Source organism: Schistocerca nitens, chromosome 4, assembly GCF_023898315.1.
Source record: "Schistocerca nitens isolate TAMUIC-IGC-003100 chromosome 4, iqSchNite1.1, whole genome shotgun sequence".
Taxonomy (NCBI): Eukaryota; Metazoa; Arthropoda; class Insecta; order Orthoptera; family Acrididae; genus Schistocerca; species Schistocerca nitens.
This window is the reverse complement of record NC_064617.1, coordinates 157,671,683-157,687,587: the sequence shown is the minus strand read 5'-3', so window position 1 is coordinate 157,687,587 and position 15,905 is coordinate 157,671,683.

The window sequence follows — 15,905 nt, the reverse complement described above, 5'->3', positions numbered from 1 at the left end:
TGTCGAACGCTTTTTCCAGGTCGACAAATCCTATGAAAGTGTCTTGATTTTTCTTTAGCCATGCTTCCATTATTAGCCGTAACGTCTGAATTGCCTCTCTCGTCCCTTTACTTTTCCTAAAGCCAAACTGATCATCACCTAGCGCATTCTCACTTTTCTTTTCCATTCTTCTGTATATTATTCTTGTAAGTAGCTTCGATGCATGAGCTGTTAAGCTGATTGTCCGATAGTTCTCGCACTTGTCAGCTCTTGCCGTCTTCGGAATTGTGTGGATGATGCTTTTCCGAAAGTCAGATGGTATATCGCCAGACTCATATATTCAACACACCAACGTGAATGATTTTAGGAATACTCATGGAATGCTATCTATCCCTTCTGCCTTATTTGACCATAAGTCCACCAAAGCTCTTTTAAATTCAGATTCTAATACTGGAGCCCCTATCTCTTCTAAATCGACTCTTGTTTCTTCTTCTATCACATCAGACAAATCTTCACCCTCATAGAGGCTTTCAATGTATTCCTTCCACCTATCTGCTCTCTGCTCTGCATTTAACAGTGGAATTCCCGTTACACTCTTAATGTTACCACCGTTGCTTTTAATGTCACCAAAGGTTGTTTTGCCTTTCCTGTCTGCTGTGTCTGTCCTTCCGACAATCATATCTTTTTCGATGTCTTCACATTTTTCCTGAAGCCATTTCGTCTTAGCTTCCCTGCACTTCCTATTTATTTCATTGCTCAGCGACTTGTATTTCTGTATTCCTGATTTTCCCGGAACATGTTTGTACTTCCTCCTTTCATCAATCAACTGAAGTATTTCTTCTGTTACCCATGGTTTCTTCGCAGTTACCTTCTTTGTACCTATGTTTTCCCTCCCAACTTCTGTGATGGCCCTTTTTAGAGATGGCCATTCCTCTTCAACTGTATTGCCTACTGCGCTATTCCTTATTGCTGTATCTATAGCGTTACAGAACTTCAAACGTATCTCGTCATTCCTTAGTACTTCCGTATCACACTTCTCTGCGTATTGATTCTTCCTGACTAATGTCTTGAACTTCAGCCTACTCTTTACTATATTGTGATCTGAGTCTATAGCTGCTCCTGGGTACGCCTTACAATCCAGTATCTGATTTCGGAATCTCTGTCTGACCATGATGTAATCTAAATGAAATCTTCCCGTATCTCCAGGTTTTTTCCCAGTATACCTCGTCCTCTTGTGATTCCTGAACAGGGTATTCGCTATTACTAGCTGAAACTTGTTACAGAACTCAATTAGTCTTTCTCCTCTTTCATTCCTTGTCCCAAGCCCATATTCTCCTGTAACCATTTCTTCTACCCCTTCGCCTACAACTGCATTCCAGTCGCCCATGACTATTAGATTTTCGTCACCCTTTACCTACTGCATTACCCTTTCAATATACACTTTCTCTATCTGTTCATCTTCAGCTTGCGACGTCGGCATGTATACCTGAACTATCGTTGTCGGTGTTGGTCTGCTGTCGATTCTGATTAGAACAATCCGGTCACTGAACTGTTCACAGTAACACACCCTCTGCCCTACCTTCCTATTCATAACGAATCCTACACCTGTTATACCATTTTCTGCTGCTGTTGAGATTACCCAATACTCATCTGACCAGAAATCCTTGTCGTCCTTCCACTTCACTTCACTGACCCTTACTATATCCAGATTGAGCCTTTGCATTTCCCTTTTCAGATTTTCTAGTTTCCCTACCACGTTCAAGCTTCTGACATCCCACGCCCCGTCTTGTAGAACGTTATCCTTTCGTTGATTACTCAATCTTTTTCTCATGGTAACCTCCCCCTTGGCAGTCCCCTCCTGGAGATCCGAATGGGGGACTATTCCGGAATCTTTTGCCAATGGAGAGATCATCATGACACTTCTTCAATTACAGGCCACATGTCCTGTAGATACACGTTACGTGTCTTTAATGCATTGGTTTCCATTGCCTTCTGCATCCTCAAGTCGTTGATCATTGCTGATTCTTCCACCTTTAGGGGCAATTTCCCACCCCTAGGACAAGAGAGTGCCCTGAACCTGTATCCGCTCTTCAGCCCTCTTTGACAAGGCCGTTGGCAGAATGAGGCTGACTTCTTATGCCGGAAGCCTTCGGTCGCCAATGCTGATTATTTTTCAAAATTTAGGCAGTGGCGGGGATCGAACCCGGGACCGAAGACGTATTTGACTATGAATCAAAGACGCTACCCCTAGACCACGGTTACAACACTTGCTACCCCTCCTAATTCTTCGTAGTTTAGTAATTTTAATGGCCAACAGTATATCAGTTAACGATCTTCGTGTTCACTGGGAGAAGAGACAAGGTACGCGGCTAGTATTCTACAGGAGTGGGGGGCAGTGCTTTGAAAGCCCCCGAGTCCTTCGCCCTGGAAATGGCACCTTACCGGCCAGCAATATGGAAGCTGCTGCCCGGCTGTGAGTGCTGTGCTGTGGTGCGGTGCGGCGGGCAGCAGTGATGAAGTGCGCCATAAAGCAGCGGGAGGCGAGTGCGGATTTCAATTTGTCACTGAAATGCGGTTGGCACGCCTGCTGCGAGACTCGCGGCGCTGGCTTACCGAGCGGCCCACTCCAGACCGCTTGCCGTTCGCTGGAATCCTGCAGCCCGGTTGGAACCTCCAGAACGTCTCCAGGTGGAAACTAATGCTTACGACTTGTTGCACTATGCTCTAAACCATCATCTCCATCTCCACTTCCATCTACATACACAATGCGCAAGCCACTATACCTTATACCATCACTAGTTATTCCCGTCCCTGAGGGGAAAACCCACTGTCTGTGTGTGCCAGTACAAGTCCTAATTTGTCTTATCATGCCTTCGCTGCCCTTATGTGAAATGTATGTAGGCAGTAGGTTCATTATGGAGTCCTTCGCTAATGTTGGTCCTCTTAAACTTTATCAACTGTGTTTCACGAAAAGAGAATCTTCTTCCTTCCGTGGATTCCTAATTAAGTTTCCAGGACACTTACATTACGGCCGCATGTTGATAGAACCTGCCAAATCTGTCAGCACGCCTCTCAATTACTTCAGTGTCTTCCTTTAATTAGATCTGGTGGTGATTCCAAGCACTCGAGCAGTACTGAAGAATGGGTTGTGCAACCGTTCAGTACGTGATCTGCTTTATATATGAGTTGCACTTCCCTAGAAATCTCCGTATAAACCCATGTAAATCATTCGACATCCCGAAAACCGATCTTATACACTCGTCCAAATTTATGTTGCTTTGCCAAGTTACGCCTTGAAGTTAAAGCGACGTCACTGTGTCAAGCAACACGTTACTAATACTGTAGTCGGCCATCACAGGATTATATTTCCTACACTTATTCAATAACTTACATATTCCCCTATTCACAACAAGCAGCCATTCATCACAGCAAATTGAAGTTCTGTTCAAGTCAACAATGACAGTTCCCTGAACACTAATGCGTCATCAGCAAACAGTCGGAGATGGCCGCTAACCCTGCGTATCAGATTATTTATTTATATGAAAACAAGAGCAGTTCCGTCACATTTCCCTTGGGCAGCCAGGACGATACCCTTGGATTCTATTAGCGCTCGCCGTCATGGACGCATTGGGTTCCACGAAGAAGCCGTCCTGCCTCTCATATACCTGTCAACTGTGGGGCACTGTGTCAAACTTTTTCTGGAAATTTAGAATATGGAATCTGCCACTTACCTTTCAGCCATGGAACGTAGGATATCGTGTGAGAGAAGGTGATGAGCGATGCGTACTCGATCCGTACTGATTTCTGAACAGCAGCTTTTCTGTCTCAAAGGACATTTGTTACATTGTACTTTAGCATGTGCTTAACGATTTTGAAGGAAACAGATGTTAATAATATTGGTCTGTAATCTTGCGGGTTCAGTCTTTCACCCTTCTTGCTTACAGGGACTACATAAAAAGCAGTATAGCATTGACAAAAAGAGTATTTCTGGTCAAGAGAAGACTCTTAGTATCAAACATAGGTCTCAATTTGAAGAAACATTTCTCACAATGTGCGTTGCGAGCACACCATTGTATGCTAGTGAAACATGGACTGTGGGGACACAGGAAAAGATGAGAATCGAACCATTTGGGATGCAGTGCTACAGAGAATTTTGAAAATCAGGTGGACTGGTAAGGTAAGAAATGATGAGGTTCTGCACAGAATCGTTGAGGATAGTAGTACATGGAAAACACTGACAAGGAGAAGTTGCAGGGTGATAGGACAACTATTATGACATGAGGAAATGACTCCCATGGTGCGGGAGAGCTATTGTAACATCCAAGTAATAAATCTTTGGCTACAGTGCGACGAGAGGAAATTACGCCTCTAACAGTTATACACATTATGTATTCGACGTATGAAAAAACAGTGAAAACTTATAAATATTAAATATTTATATAATATTCTATGATGTAATTGGACATATCGATGTGTATCATACAAAGACAATGATAATTGTAAATTCCTTTTATGATCTGCGTTTGTCTTCCTTTGTTTTTACCTTTTGTTGGTTGGCTTTTGTAAGTTGCGGAAGCATATGAAACTGAGGTCTGTTAAGAAATTGTAATTATTTGTTAATTATTACTTGAAAACAGAGTTCATTATTATTATAAATAAGAGTGAATAATTATTTGTAACTTTAATTCCTCGCTCAGTAAGCATTACCTGTGTTAATTATTTCTTTCCGCTGTAACGAGCGCAGCCATTGATGATAGCGATTTGTATCGCGTTTTTGACAGTGTTTTCCTTAGAAACAAATCAAATGTTTGCTTGATGAAGTCTAAACACTGCACAATATGGAAGTATAGTTTATAGAGTTTAATAATCATTTCAAATACTTACTTATTTGGTCTAACAATAGAAAGTCTCTATCAATTGTCTGCCGCCATCTTAACAATTATCTCAGCGGAAAATTCAAATTACGCATCTATGTAGACATAAATGCCGAACGTAATACAAGTGTGTAAAAATAAATGTGCACCGGTGATTCCGAACTCATTTTAATGAAAATAATTTGAATCAGATTGGTTCTTTAAAAACAGTGCTCATAGCACAATCCTTATAAGAAACTTTTCTAGCTGATGTATGGAGCCGAAATTAATTACGCACGACTTGCGAAGAATATTGTTTCAGGTATCATGTCAGTGTTGTGCGCGGCTGATATTCGGTGGTTTTAATGATCATTTTGCTGAAGATAACTGCTTCCATCTTAATCAATAGTTGTAAGGAATCTTTTGTGTGAACTGTGATTTAGGGACACTTACACAACTTACAGACAACACTTTAATACGACATTAACTTGGAGTTCTTTAGCCACTTTATAAAATCTTTAGCCGGGAGAAAAAATATTTAGTAGTTACTCAATGTAATAAAATTGTTAAATACCAAGCCACTGAATAACCCAGCGAACGCCACACTGGCGCCCAACGTGGGGCCACCAATGCCCATTTATTCATTTTAATAATTGAAATTTTGATCTATTACAGGTACGGAGTACCAAAACAAACTATTAATCATTGTTTATTTACTTGTTTCATGAGAATTGACATATTACTACCGAACTGCTGTACGAATCTGTATCTGCGCTGATGCGAGTCACAGGAGCAACTTCCTATAAGCAGTGCAGTTCCCCACCCTCACACAGGTAGGAATAGATGTACATATTCAGTAAATACATAGCAGCACACTAACAACATTCGATGCGAGTGCAATCTTCAATTAAAATCAGTACCTCCAGCGGTAAGTAGTAATAATGGAATATTCTGGCTGCGAGAATAATATTTTTAAGTGTTATTTGTGTATATGTGTCAGTTATAAGATCATTTTGTGTCAATTGGTGCTTGTCAGAGATTTATAAATTTGTTGTGCTATATTGGTGATAGAATGGTTAAACAAAAGAAAAATAAACCGAATGAGCATACTGATGCAGAGATGACATCAGAGTCTCAGGTAGAACAATCTACCCATATTTCTCTCGAATTATTAGAAAATTCAATTATGAATGATAATTTAGTAACTGATGTCCCGAGTGATGGTAAACCCGAGGAGTTGCCAAAACAAACTGAAACTTCTGCATTCACACAGTTAGGAATTAATGACAATATTTGTTCTGGGCAAGGGGCAGAAGTTAGCAATGCTCAAGCTATGTCGATACAGGATATGCTAACAGCATGTTTTGAAAAGTTTACTATTAAAGAGCAGGAGCGTGAAAGACAAAGTCAGCAGAAAAAGGAAAAACGTAGACAAGAAAAGCTTATAGAAAAACAGCAACAGGAGCTCATGGACCAAGAAAAGGAAAAGAAATTTATGGAAAATAACAACAAAATTTTTCTGTAAAGAGATAAAGAAATTGTCCGTAGGATAAATCAAGTGGGGTCGATCGTGATAATGCTATTACGGAAAATACAATAATAATAATAGTAGTAGGAATCCCTACAACCAAAATTTTGGTTATCCTAATAATAATAACAGTAATTATCAAAAGGCCGAAGAACACCAACAACCGAAAGGTAATCCGAGGTCATACCACAATGAAAACCCAAACAATAACAACAGCAACCGAAAGAGACGAAATGACAATAGGCCAGACAGTCCATATAAAGACAAGCCTAAAAATATGCGGGGTGACAGTGAATATTGGCGACAGCCAGGGCCAAGTGATTGGCAGCCACAGCAAAATTCTATAAATCCACGTCAGCCAATAAATTATGTACAGGCTATACCTATACCAAGCAATCAATACCCACCGTGGTGGGATCCAAGCAGGCCTCCACTGACTGAAAACTCACAAAATGTTAGAATAGTGGAGGTACCTTCGGAAACAAAACAAAATACTCAGAAGCCATCAAACTAATTTCGGTCCCTGTAGGCCTTCGCCAGGTGACTGAGGCCAACAATAAAGGTAATATGACGACGGAACAAAAAATAAACATGATACGGTATCAGGATGGCAACAGGATCGAAGATGAGCTATATCAGGAACCTGCTGTCTCTGATAAGCCACAAAGGGAAAATATCCAAGCTAGTGTCACTGGAGGTGTAAATGGTGTGGCAACTGCTATTCTGCTTGACACAGGTGCGGGTGTATCAGTTATGAACACACAGTTTTTCAAGAAGGTATCAGAGATAAGGATATTGCCGATTTTTCCGGTTGCAAATTGTAAGGTTATACGAGCATTTGCATAAAAGGCACAAGGTATAAAATACTAGACACAGGTGGAGGTTTCCTTGGAAAATGATCGCTTATTATGCACGTTCCTACTAATGGATAACTTGTCAGTACCGGTGCTTCTGGGTCTTGAGTTCCTTCGGGAAAGGGAAGCTGTAATTGATCTCGCCTGTGGGACATGTGCACTTAAGTACCAACAGCGACCCATAATATTAATGCTGAATCGGGAGTTCGGTGCGAACCTTCCTCTGATGAGAAAAATGAATCTTTCTGTCAGCAAACAGAAGTTGTTAGTGTTGGATCAGAAGCACCCACAGATGTGTCACAAAAGTCGAAATAACGATGCACCCAGCTTCGTGAGTGACATCGTCACAACAATAGAAGAGAAAGTACAGGGGGCAACTTGCATTAATGCTTCAGAGGCTAGACAATTAACAGAATTATTATACGGATACCTCGAAGTATTCACTGAACGCCCTGGAATCATAAAAGATTACCAGCATAATATGAAAGTATATCGGCACAAGACCTGTTGCAGAGTATCTTATTCGGTCCACTGGACTAAGAGAAACGAAGTGATACAAAGGACCAATCAGAATTGCAAGTGCACTATTCCATAACTGTAAGTATAACGTTTATGGTAAAATAATTAGCAGTAATATTGTGATAATATTATGTATGTATTAGTTTATAAGCCTTTATGTATTACACTGTAATGTTCTTGAACTGTTTGAATAAGGAATAGAGAATCTCCATAATAAATGTATTTTTACTCTAAAAGGGATAAATAACTTGATGAACACTTGAGTGTTATTGCATTAAATGTGACGAATTTTATCTTTCTATACGTAGGATAGAAATGTTAAAAATGCTTAAATAATATATTTGTTCTTGTGTAAGAATGGATATAACAAAAATATTTTCATAAGATTGAGTCACGCAGTCCCACACACGTAGTGAGTGTTAGTGGTGTGTGAGCTGTGTGACTGAAAAAAAAAATAATAAAATAATCTGCTTTCACAACTAGTGAAGCGAAATCTGTATGTGTACTGATTTACGTACACAGTTTCTTTACGAAGTCATTTAAAATGCTCATATGAGCAACATTCCTGTTAGATAAACTGAACATGGACATCTGTCCCAAAAACACGGTAAATAACAATCCCAATAAAAAAATAAAAAATATAAATATATGTATCTGTAATAAAAATGGAAATGTACTGTTATCTGGACAGTTCAGTAATGATCTCGTGGTCAAGAAAATGTAGCAGATTCTGAAAGTTTTATATTGTCTCGTGTTTATGTGACAGTGTAAAATTTTAAATTTTGTTATTCAGTCATGGTAATATGAACTTACGTGCAAGTGTACCAGACCTCATTATTTGAAAAGTGTCATTTCCGTATAGATTGTCTGTTAAGTACTCTGGAAAACTACTGACAGCAATCAGAAAAATGAAACGTGTTTCGCAGGAACTAGTGGACGCATGAATAACTGTGATTTACATTGTGAATAATGATGAACATTGATAAAAACTGTGGTCACGTAAGGAACAATAATAATGGAATAGAATGTACTTATAATAAAGTAACCACACCACCTGCGAATGATAGTAATTCCATGCACTTAACTACTTTGATGCATGAAGAAAGCGTAATTAAGCATAGACAGTTTCAAATATTTAACGAAGAAAGCAAGAAAAACATACATGCAGTAGTTTTCATTCGAAACTTCGAAAGTGTTCTTCCAAAATCATGGTCAGAAGAACAGAAAATACAGTTTGTGGTTTCACATATTTCTGGTGATGCGTCGCTCTGGGCATTAAATGCAGCAGAAACTTGCAAGAATTTCCACGACTTTGAGAAGGCGTTCTTTGATCAATTCTGTTCACCGTCTACTCAAGAGCGACTCCATAAAATTGTTTACAATGCAGAAATGTACAAACCGAGGGTAGGTTCCTTAAGAAAGTACTTTGAAAAATATTTTAACATGACCCGGTACTGGGATGAGGCAGTAACCAAACCACCAGAGACTTATTGCGAGTGTTAAAAGCTAGATTACCCATACATATTAGAGAAAAATTATTTAATGTAACAGACATCGATCTGAAAGAATTTCTGTCTGTAATTGATTCTCTGGATCTAGTGCAAGAAGACGCCAGAAAGAATTCTGACGTGATCAGCAATAGTAATAGTCCTAATGGAATAAATTCATGGAATGGAAACAATGGAAATTGGGGCGAAGGAACTCCAAAGGAAAATAAAGGTAAAGCTTATAATAACGGAAAATACAATAATAATAATAGTAGTAGGAATCCCTACAACCAAAATTTTGGTTATCCTAATAATAATAACAGTAATTATCAAAAGGTCGAAGAACACCAACAACCGAATGGTAATCCGAGGTCGTACCACAATGAAAACCCAAACAATAACAACAGCAACCGAAAGAGACGAAATGACAATAGGCCAGACAGTCCATATAAAGACAAGCCTAAAAATATGCGGGGTTACAGTGAATATTGGCGACAGCCAGGGCCAAGTGATTGGCAGCCACAGCAAAATTCTATAAATCCACGTCAGCCAATAAATTATGTACAGGCTATACCTATACCAAGCAATCAATACCCACCGTGGTGGGATCCAAGCAGGCCTCCACTGACTGAAAACTCACAAAATGTTAGAATAGTGGAGGTACCTTCGGAAACAAAACAAAACACTCAGAAGCCATCAAACTAATTTCGGTCCCTGTAGGCCTTCGCCAGGTGACTGAGGCCAACAATAAAGGTAATATGACGACGGAACAAAAAATAAACATGATACGGTATCAGGATGGCAACAGGATCGAAGATAAGCTATATCAGGAACCTGCTGTCTCTGATAAGCCACAAAGGGAAAATATCCAAGCTAGTGTCACCGGAGGTGTAAATGGTGTGGCAACTGCTATTCTGCTTGACACAGGTGCGGGTGTATCAGTTATGAACACACAGTTTTTCAAGAAGGTATCAGAGATAAGGATATTGCCGATTTTTCCGGTTGCAAATTGTAAGGTTATACGAGCATTTGGATAAAAGGCACAAGGTATAAAATACTAGACACAGGTGGAAGTTTCCTTGGGAAATGATCGCTTATTATGCACGTTCCTACTAATGAATAACTTGTCAGTACCGGTGCTTCTGGGTCTTGAGTTCCTTCGGGAAAGGGAAGCTGTAATTGATCTCGCCCATCGGACATGTGCACTTAAGTACCAACAGTGACCCATAATATTAATGCTGAATCGGGAGTTCGGTGCGAACCTTCCGCTGATGAGAAAAATGAATCTTTCTGTCAGCAAACAGAAGTTGTTGGTGTTGGATCAGAAGCACCCACAGATATGTCACAAAAATCGAAATAACGATGCACCCAGCAACGTGAGTGACATCGTCACAACAATAGAAGAGAAAGTACAGGAGGCAACTTGCATTAATGGTTCAGAGGCTAGACAATTAACAGAATTATTATCCGGATACCTCGAAGTATTCACTGAACGCCCTGGAATCATAAATGATTACCAGCATAATATGAAAGTATATCGGCACAAGACCTTTTGCAGAGCATCTTATTCGGTCCCCTGGACTAAGAAAAACTAAGTGATACAAAGGACCAATCAGAATTGCAAGTGCACTATTCCATAACTGTAAATATCACGTTTATTGTAAAATATTTAGCAGTAATAATGTGATAATATTATGTATGTATTTGTTTATAAGCCTTTATGTTACACTGTAATGTTCTTGAACTATTTGAACAAGGAGTAGAGAATCTCCATAATAAATGTATTTTTACTCTAAAAGGGATAAATAACTTGATAAACACTTGTGTGTTATTGCATTAAATGTGAGGAATTTTATCTTTCTATACGTAAGATAGAAATGATTAAAATGCTTAAATAATATATTTGTTCTTGTGTAAGAATGGATATAACAAAAATATTTTCATAAGATTGAGTCACGCAGTCCCACACACGTAGCGAGTGTTGGTGGTGTGTGTGCTGTGTGACTGAAATAAAAATAAATAAATAATAAAATAAACTGCTTTCACAACTAGTGAAGCGAAATCTGAATGTGTACTGCTTTACGTACACGGTTTCTTTACGAAGTCATTTAAAATGCTCTTATGAGCAGCATTCCTGTTAGATAAACCGAACTTCGACATCTGTCCCAAAAACATGGTAAATAACAATCCCAATAAAAAATAAAAAATATAAATATATGTATCTGTAATAAAAATGGAAATTTACTGTTATCGGGACAGTTGAGTAATGATCTCGTGGTCAAGATAATGTAGCAGATTCTGAAAGTTTTATATTGTCTCGTGTTTATGTGACAGTGTAAAATTTTAAATTTTGTTATTCAGTCATGGTAATATGAACTTACGTGCAAGTGTACCAGACCTCATTATTTGAAAAGTGTCAATTCCGTATAGATTGTCTGTTAAGTTTTCTGGAAAACTACTGACAGCAATCAGAACAGTGAAACGTGTTTCACAGGAACTAGTGGACGCACGAATAACTGTGATTTACATTGTGAATAATGATGAACATTGATAAAAACAGTGGTCACGTAACCTTATGACCGCTCTTGGAGTGTCAAGGTTAGCAGCAACGCTATGAATGTTGAGTACTGTTGACTGTATTAGTAATTAATTTGAACTGAATACCTTTAGTAGTTTGATATGAAGCGTCTCCGCGTGCCAAATTTAATGTGACAGACTGTACAGCCAGCTGTGCGTCAAAACAACAATGCAACGTTGGCTACGCAGCGCGTCGCGAAAATATTTACATTCCGCTTAAGTAAACGAAGCACACTACGGACACTTGTATGATTAACGGTACAGTGTTCAAAATGTGCATATTGTGATAAACTTACATGTGAATGACTACATTGTGTTGAACAGTGTCAAAATACAGAACATACTCCAAAAACAGTCTAATTCCATTCCTGTGAATGCATGTGAAATGGGCACTAATAAACATTTCCACAGGATGAGAATAGTAATTATATTGTCACTGATGCTTGTATTTTGACATTTCATGTACCCGTCTTAAACCGAGGGACTTGGGAAAGAAGAAACAAGACCTGCTGCAGCGCGACTTCTAGCCAGCAGCAGATCCAAACCACGATGCAGTCGACAGCAACCGACGCCCCACCGACTCGGTCGGGGGCGGTCCAGCAGCAGCCACTACCTGTCTGCGGTCCAACGGCTCGACATGGGGGCGGTCTTACGACGTCAGCAGCAAATTCTTAGGACATTCGATAAATGAGTGACTTTGGAAATTTTGTGATATATCACCAAGAGAAAACATTCATTATCTCAGATGCGTATAACACAGTCATAAATTTGCATTTCCCAGCATATTTTTTTTACATTCATGTCAAGCCTGACTGTTAAAGGTAGGTGTCTGTATTTTCTTGAAGCCCCTTGGACGGTTTTTTTCCCGGTTTTCCGAGTCCAGTGAACCCAAATGGGGAGGGGGGATAAGTTAATCCGGGAAGTATCCGCAGCAATTTCCGAGATAGTACAGTCACTGAAGTCATTTAATGTACTCCATTCAGCTATAATTTCGTCATGTCTAAAACGATATTGAAACTAAACATTTGCATCTTGGGAGTAGCTAATCTACGTGGATTACGTGGACTGATAAAAAGATATACAATAGATAAACTAACTTTTTTTTCCAAGCGCAAGGGGGATTGTAACATCCACGTGATAAATTTTTGGCTACAGTGCGACGAGAGGAAATTATGCGTCTAACAGTTGTAAACGTTATGTATTCGACGAATGAAAAAACAGTGAAAACTTATAAATATTAATTATTTATATAATATTCTATGATGTAATTGGACATATCGATGTGTATCATACAAAGACAATGATAATTGTAAATTCCTTTTATGATCTGCGTTTGTCTTCCTTTGTTTTTACCTTTTGTTGGTTGGCTTTTGTAAGTTGCGGAAGCTTATGAAACTGAGGTCTGTTAAGAAACTGTAATTATTTGTTAATTATTACTTGAAAACAGAGTTCATTATTATTATAAATAAGAGTGAATAATTATTTGAAACTTTAATTCCTCTCTCAGTAAGCATTATCTGTGTTAATTATTTCTCTCCGCTGTAACGAGCGCAGCCATTGATGATAGCGATTTGTATCGCGTTTTTGTCTGTGTTTTCCTTAGAAACAAGTCAAATGTTTGCTTGATGAAGTCTAAATACTTCACAATATGGAAGTATAGTTTATAGAGTTTAATTATCATTTCAAATACTTACTTATTTGGTCTAACAATAGAAAGTCTCTATCAGTTGTCTGCCGCCATCTTAACAATTATCTCAGCGGCAAATTCAAATTACGCAACTCTGCGGACATAAATGACGAACGTAATACAAGTGTGTAAAAATAAATGTGCACCGGTGGTTCCGAACACATTTTTATGAAAATAATTTTAATCAGATTGGTTCTTTAAAAACAGTGTTCATAGCACGATCCTTATAATAAACTTTTCTAGCTGACATTCGGTGGTTTTAATGATCATTTTGCTGAAGATAACTGCTTCTATCTTAATCAATAGTTGTAAGGAATCTTTTGTGTGAACTGTGATTTAGGGACACTTACACAACTTACAGAGAACACTTTAATACGACTTTAACTTGGAGTTCTTTAGCCACTTGATAAAATCTTTAGCCGGGAGAAAAATTATTTAGTAGTTACTCAATGTAATAAAATAAGATTATCATTTCCATTTACAAATTAGTTAAATACCAAGCCACTGAATAACCCAGCGAACGCCACACTGGCGCCCAACGTGGGGCCACCAATGCACATTTATTCATTTCAATAATTGAAATTTTGATCAAAATAAACTATTAATCGTTGTTTATTTAATTGTTTCATGAGAATTGACATCTTACTACTGAACTGCTGTACTAATCAGTATCTGCGCTGATGCGAGTCACAGGAGTAACTTCCTATAAGCAGTGCAGTTCCCCACCCTCACACAGGTAGGAATAGATGTTCATATTCAGTAAATACATAGCAGCACACTAACAACATTCGATGCGAGTGCAATCTTCAATTAAAATCAGTACCTCCAGCGGTAAGTAGTAATAATGGAATATTCTGGCTGCGAGAATAATATTTTTAAGTGTTATTTGTGTATATGTGTGTTATAAGATCATTTTGTGTCAATTGGTGCTTGTCAGAGATTTATATATTTGTTGTGCTATATTGGTGATAGAATGGTTAAACAAAAGAAAAATAAACCGAATGGGCATACTGATGCAGAGATGACATCAGAGTCTCAGGTAGAACAATCTACCCATATTTCTCTCGAATTATTAGAAAATTCAATTATGAATGATAATTTAGTAACTGATGTCCCGAGTGATGGTAAACCCGAGGAGTTGCCAAAACAAACTGAAACTTCTGCATTCAACCAGTTAGGAATTAATGACAATATTTGTTCTGGGCAAGGGGCAGAAGTTAGCAATGCTCAAGCTATGTCGATACAGGATATGCTAACAGCATTTTTTGAAAAGTTTACTATTAAAGAGCAGGAGCGTGAAAGACAAAGTCAGCAGAAAATGGAAAAACGTAGACAAGAAAAGCTTATAGAAAAACAGCAACAGGAGCTCATGGACCAAGAAAAGGAAAGAAATTTATGGAAAATAACAACAAAATTTTTCTGTAAAGAGATAAAGAAATTGTCCGTAGGATAAATCAAGTGGGGTCGATCGTGATAATGCTATTACTACCCACTTTAAGCAGGAGATCTATGCAGTAAAAACCACTATTGAACCGTTAACAAACATTCCAGTTCAGGTCAATAGTCTTCAAACTGAAGTAGACAGCCTAGAGAACCAATTCAAAGCCTTGGCTACCGCTGTAGAAACAATGCAGGACATTCCCTCGGAAATCCGAAAGCAAGTCCGAACGGAAGTAGCCATGGTGCTGGGCTCTGAAAATCAAAACTTTGATAATCTGACAGTATGCAGTAATGACAACACTGGTACTGACAGGGAAATGATCGCAGATAATCTTACGGCGAATTTTAATGCACCAGAAGGAAGAGCAAATTTTGGTAATCACCCGATATTACCAGAGCAATATGTGACACCAAGGAACAATAATAGTGGAATAGAATGTACTTGTAATAAAGAAACCACACCACCTGCGAATGATAGCAATTCCATGCACTTAACTACTTTGATGCATGAAGAAAGCGTAATTAAGCATAGACAGTTTCAAATATTTAACGAAGAAAGCAAGAAAAACATACATGCAGTAGTTTTCATTCGAAACTTCGAAAGTGTTCTTCCAATACCGTGGTCGGAAGAACAGAAAATTCAGTTTGTGGTTTCACATATTTCTGGTGATGCGTCGCTCTGGGCATTAAATGCAGCAGAAACTTGCAAGACTTTCCACGACTTTGATAAGGCGTTCTTTGATCAATTCTGGTCACCGTCTACTCAAGAGCGACTCCGTAAAATTGTTTACAATGCAGAAATGTACAATCAGAAGGCAGGTTCCTTAAGAAAGTACTTTGAAAAATATATTAACATGACCCGGTACTGGGATGAGCCAGTAACCAAACCACCAGAGACTTATTGCGAGTGTTAAAAGCTAGATTACCCATACATATTAAAGAAAAATTATTTAATGTTACAGACACCGATCTGAAAGAATT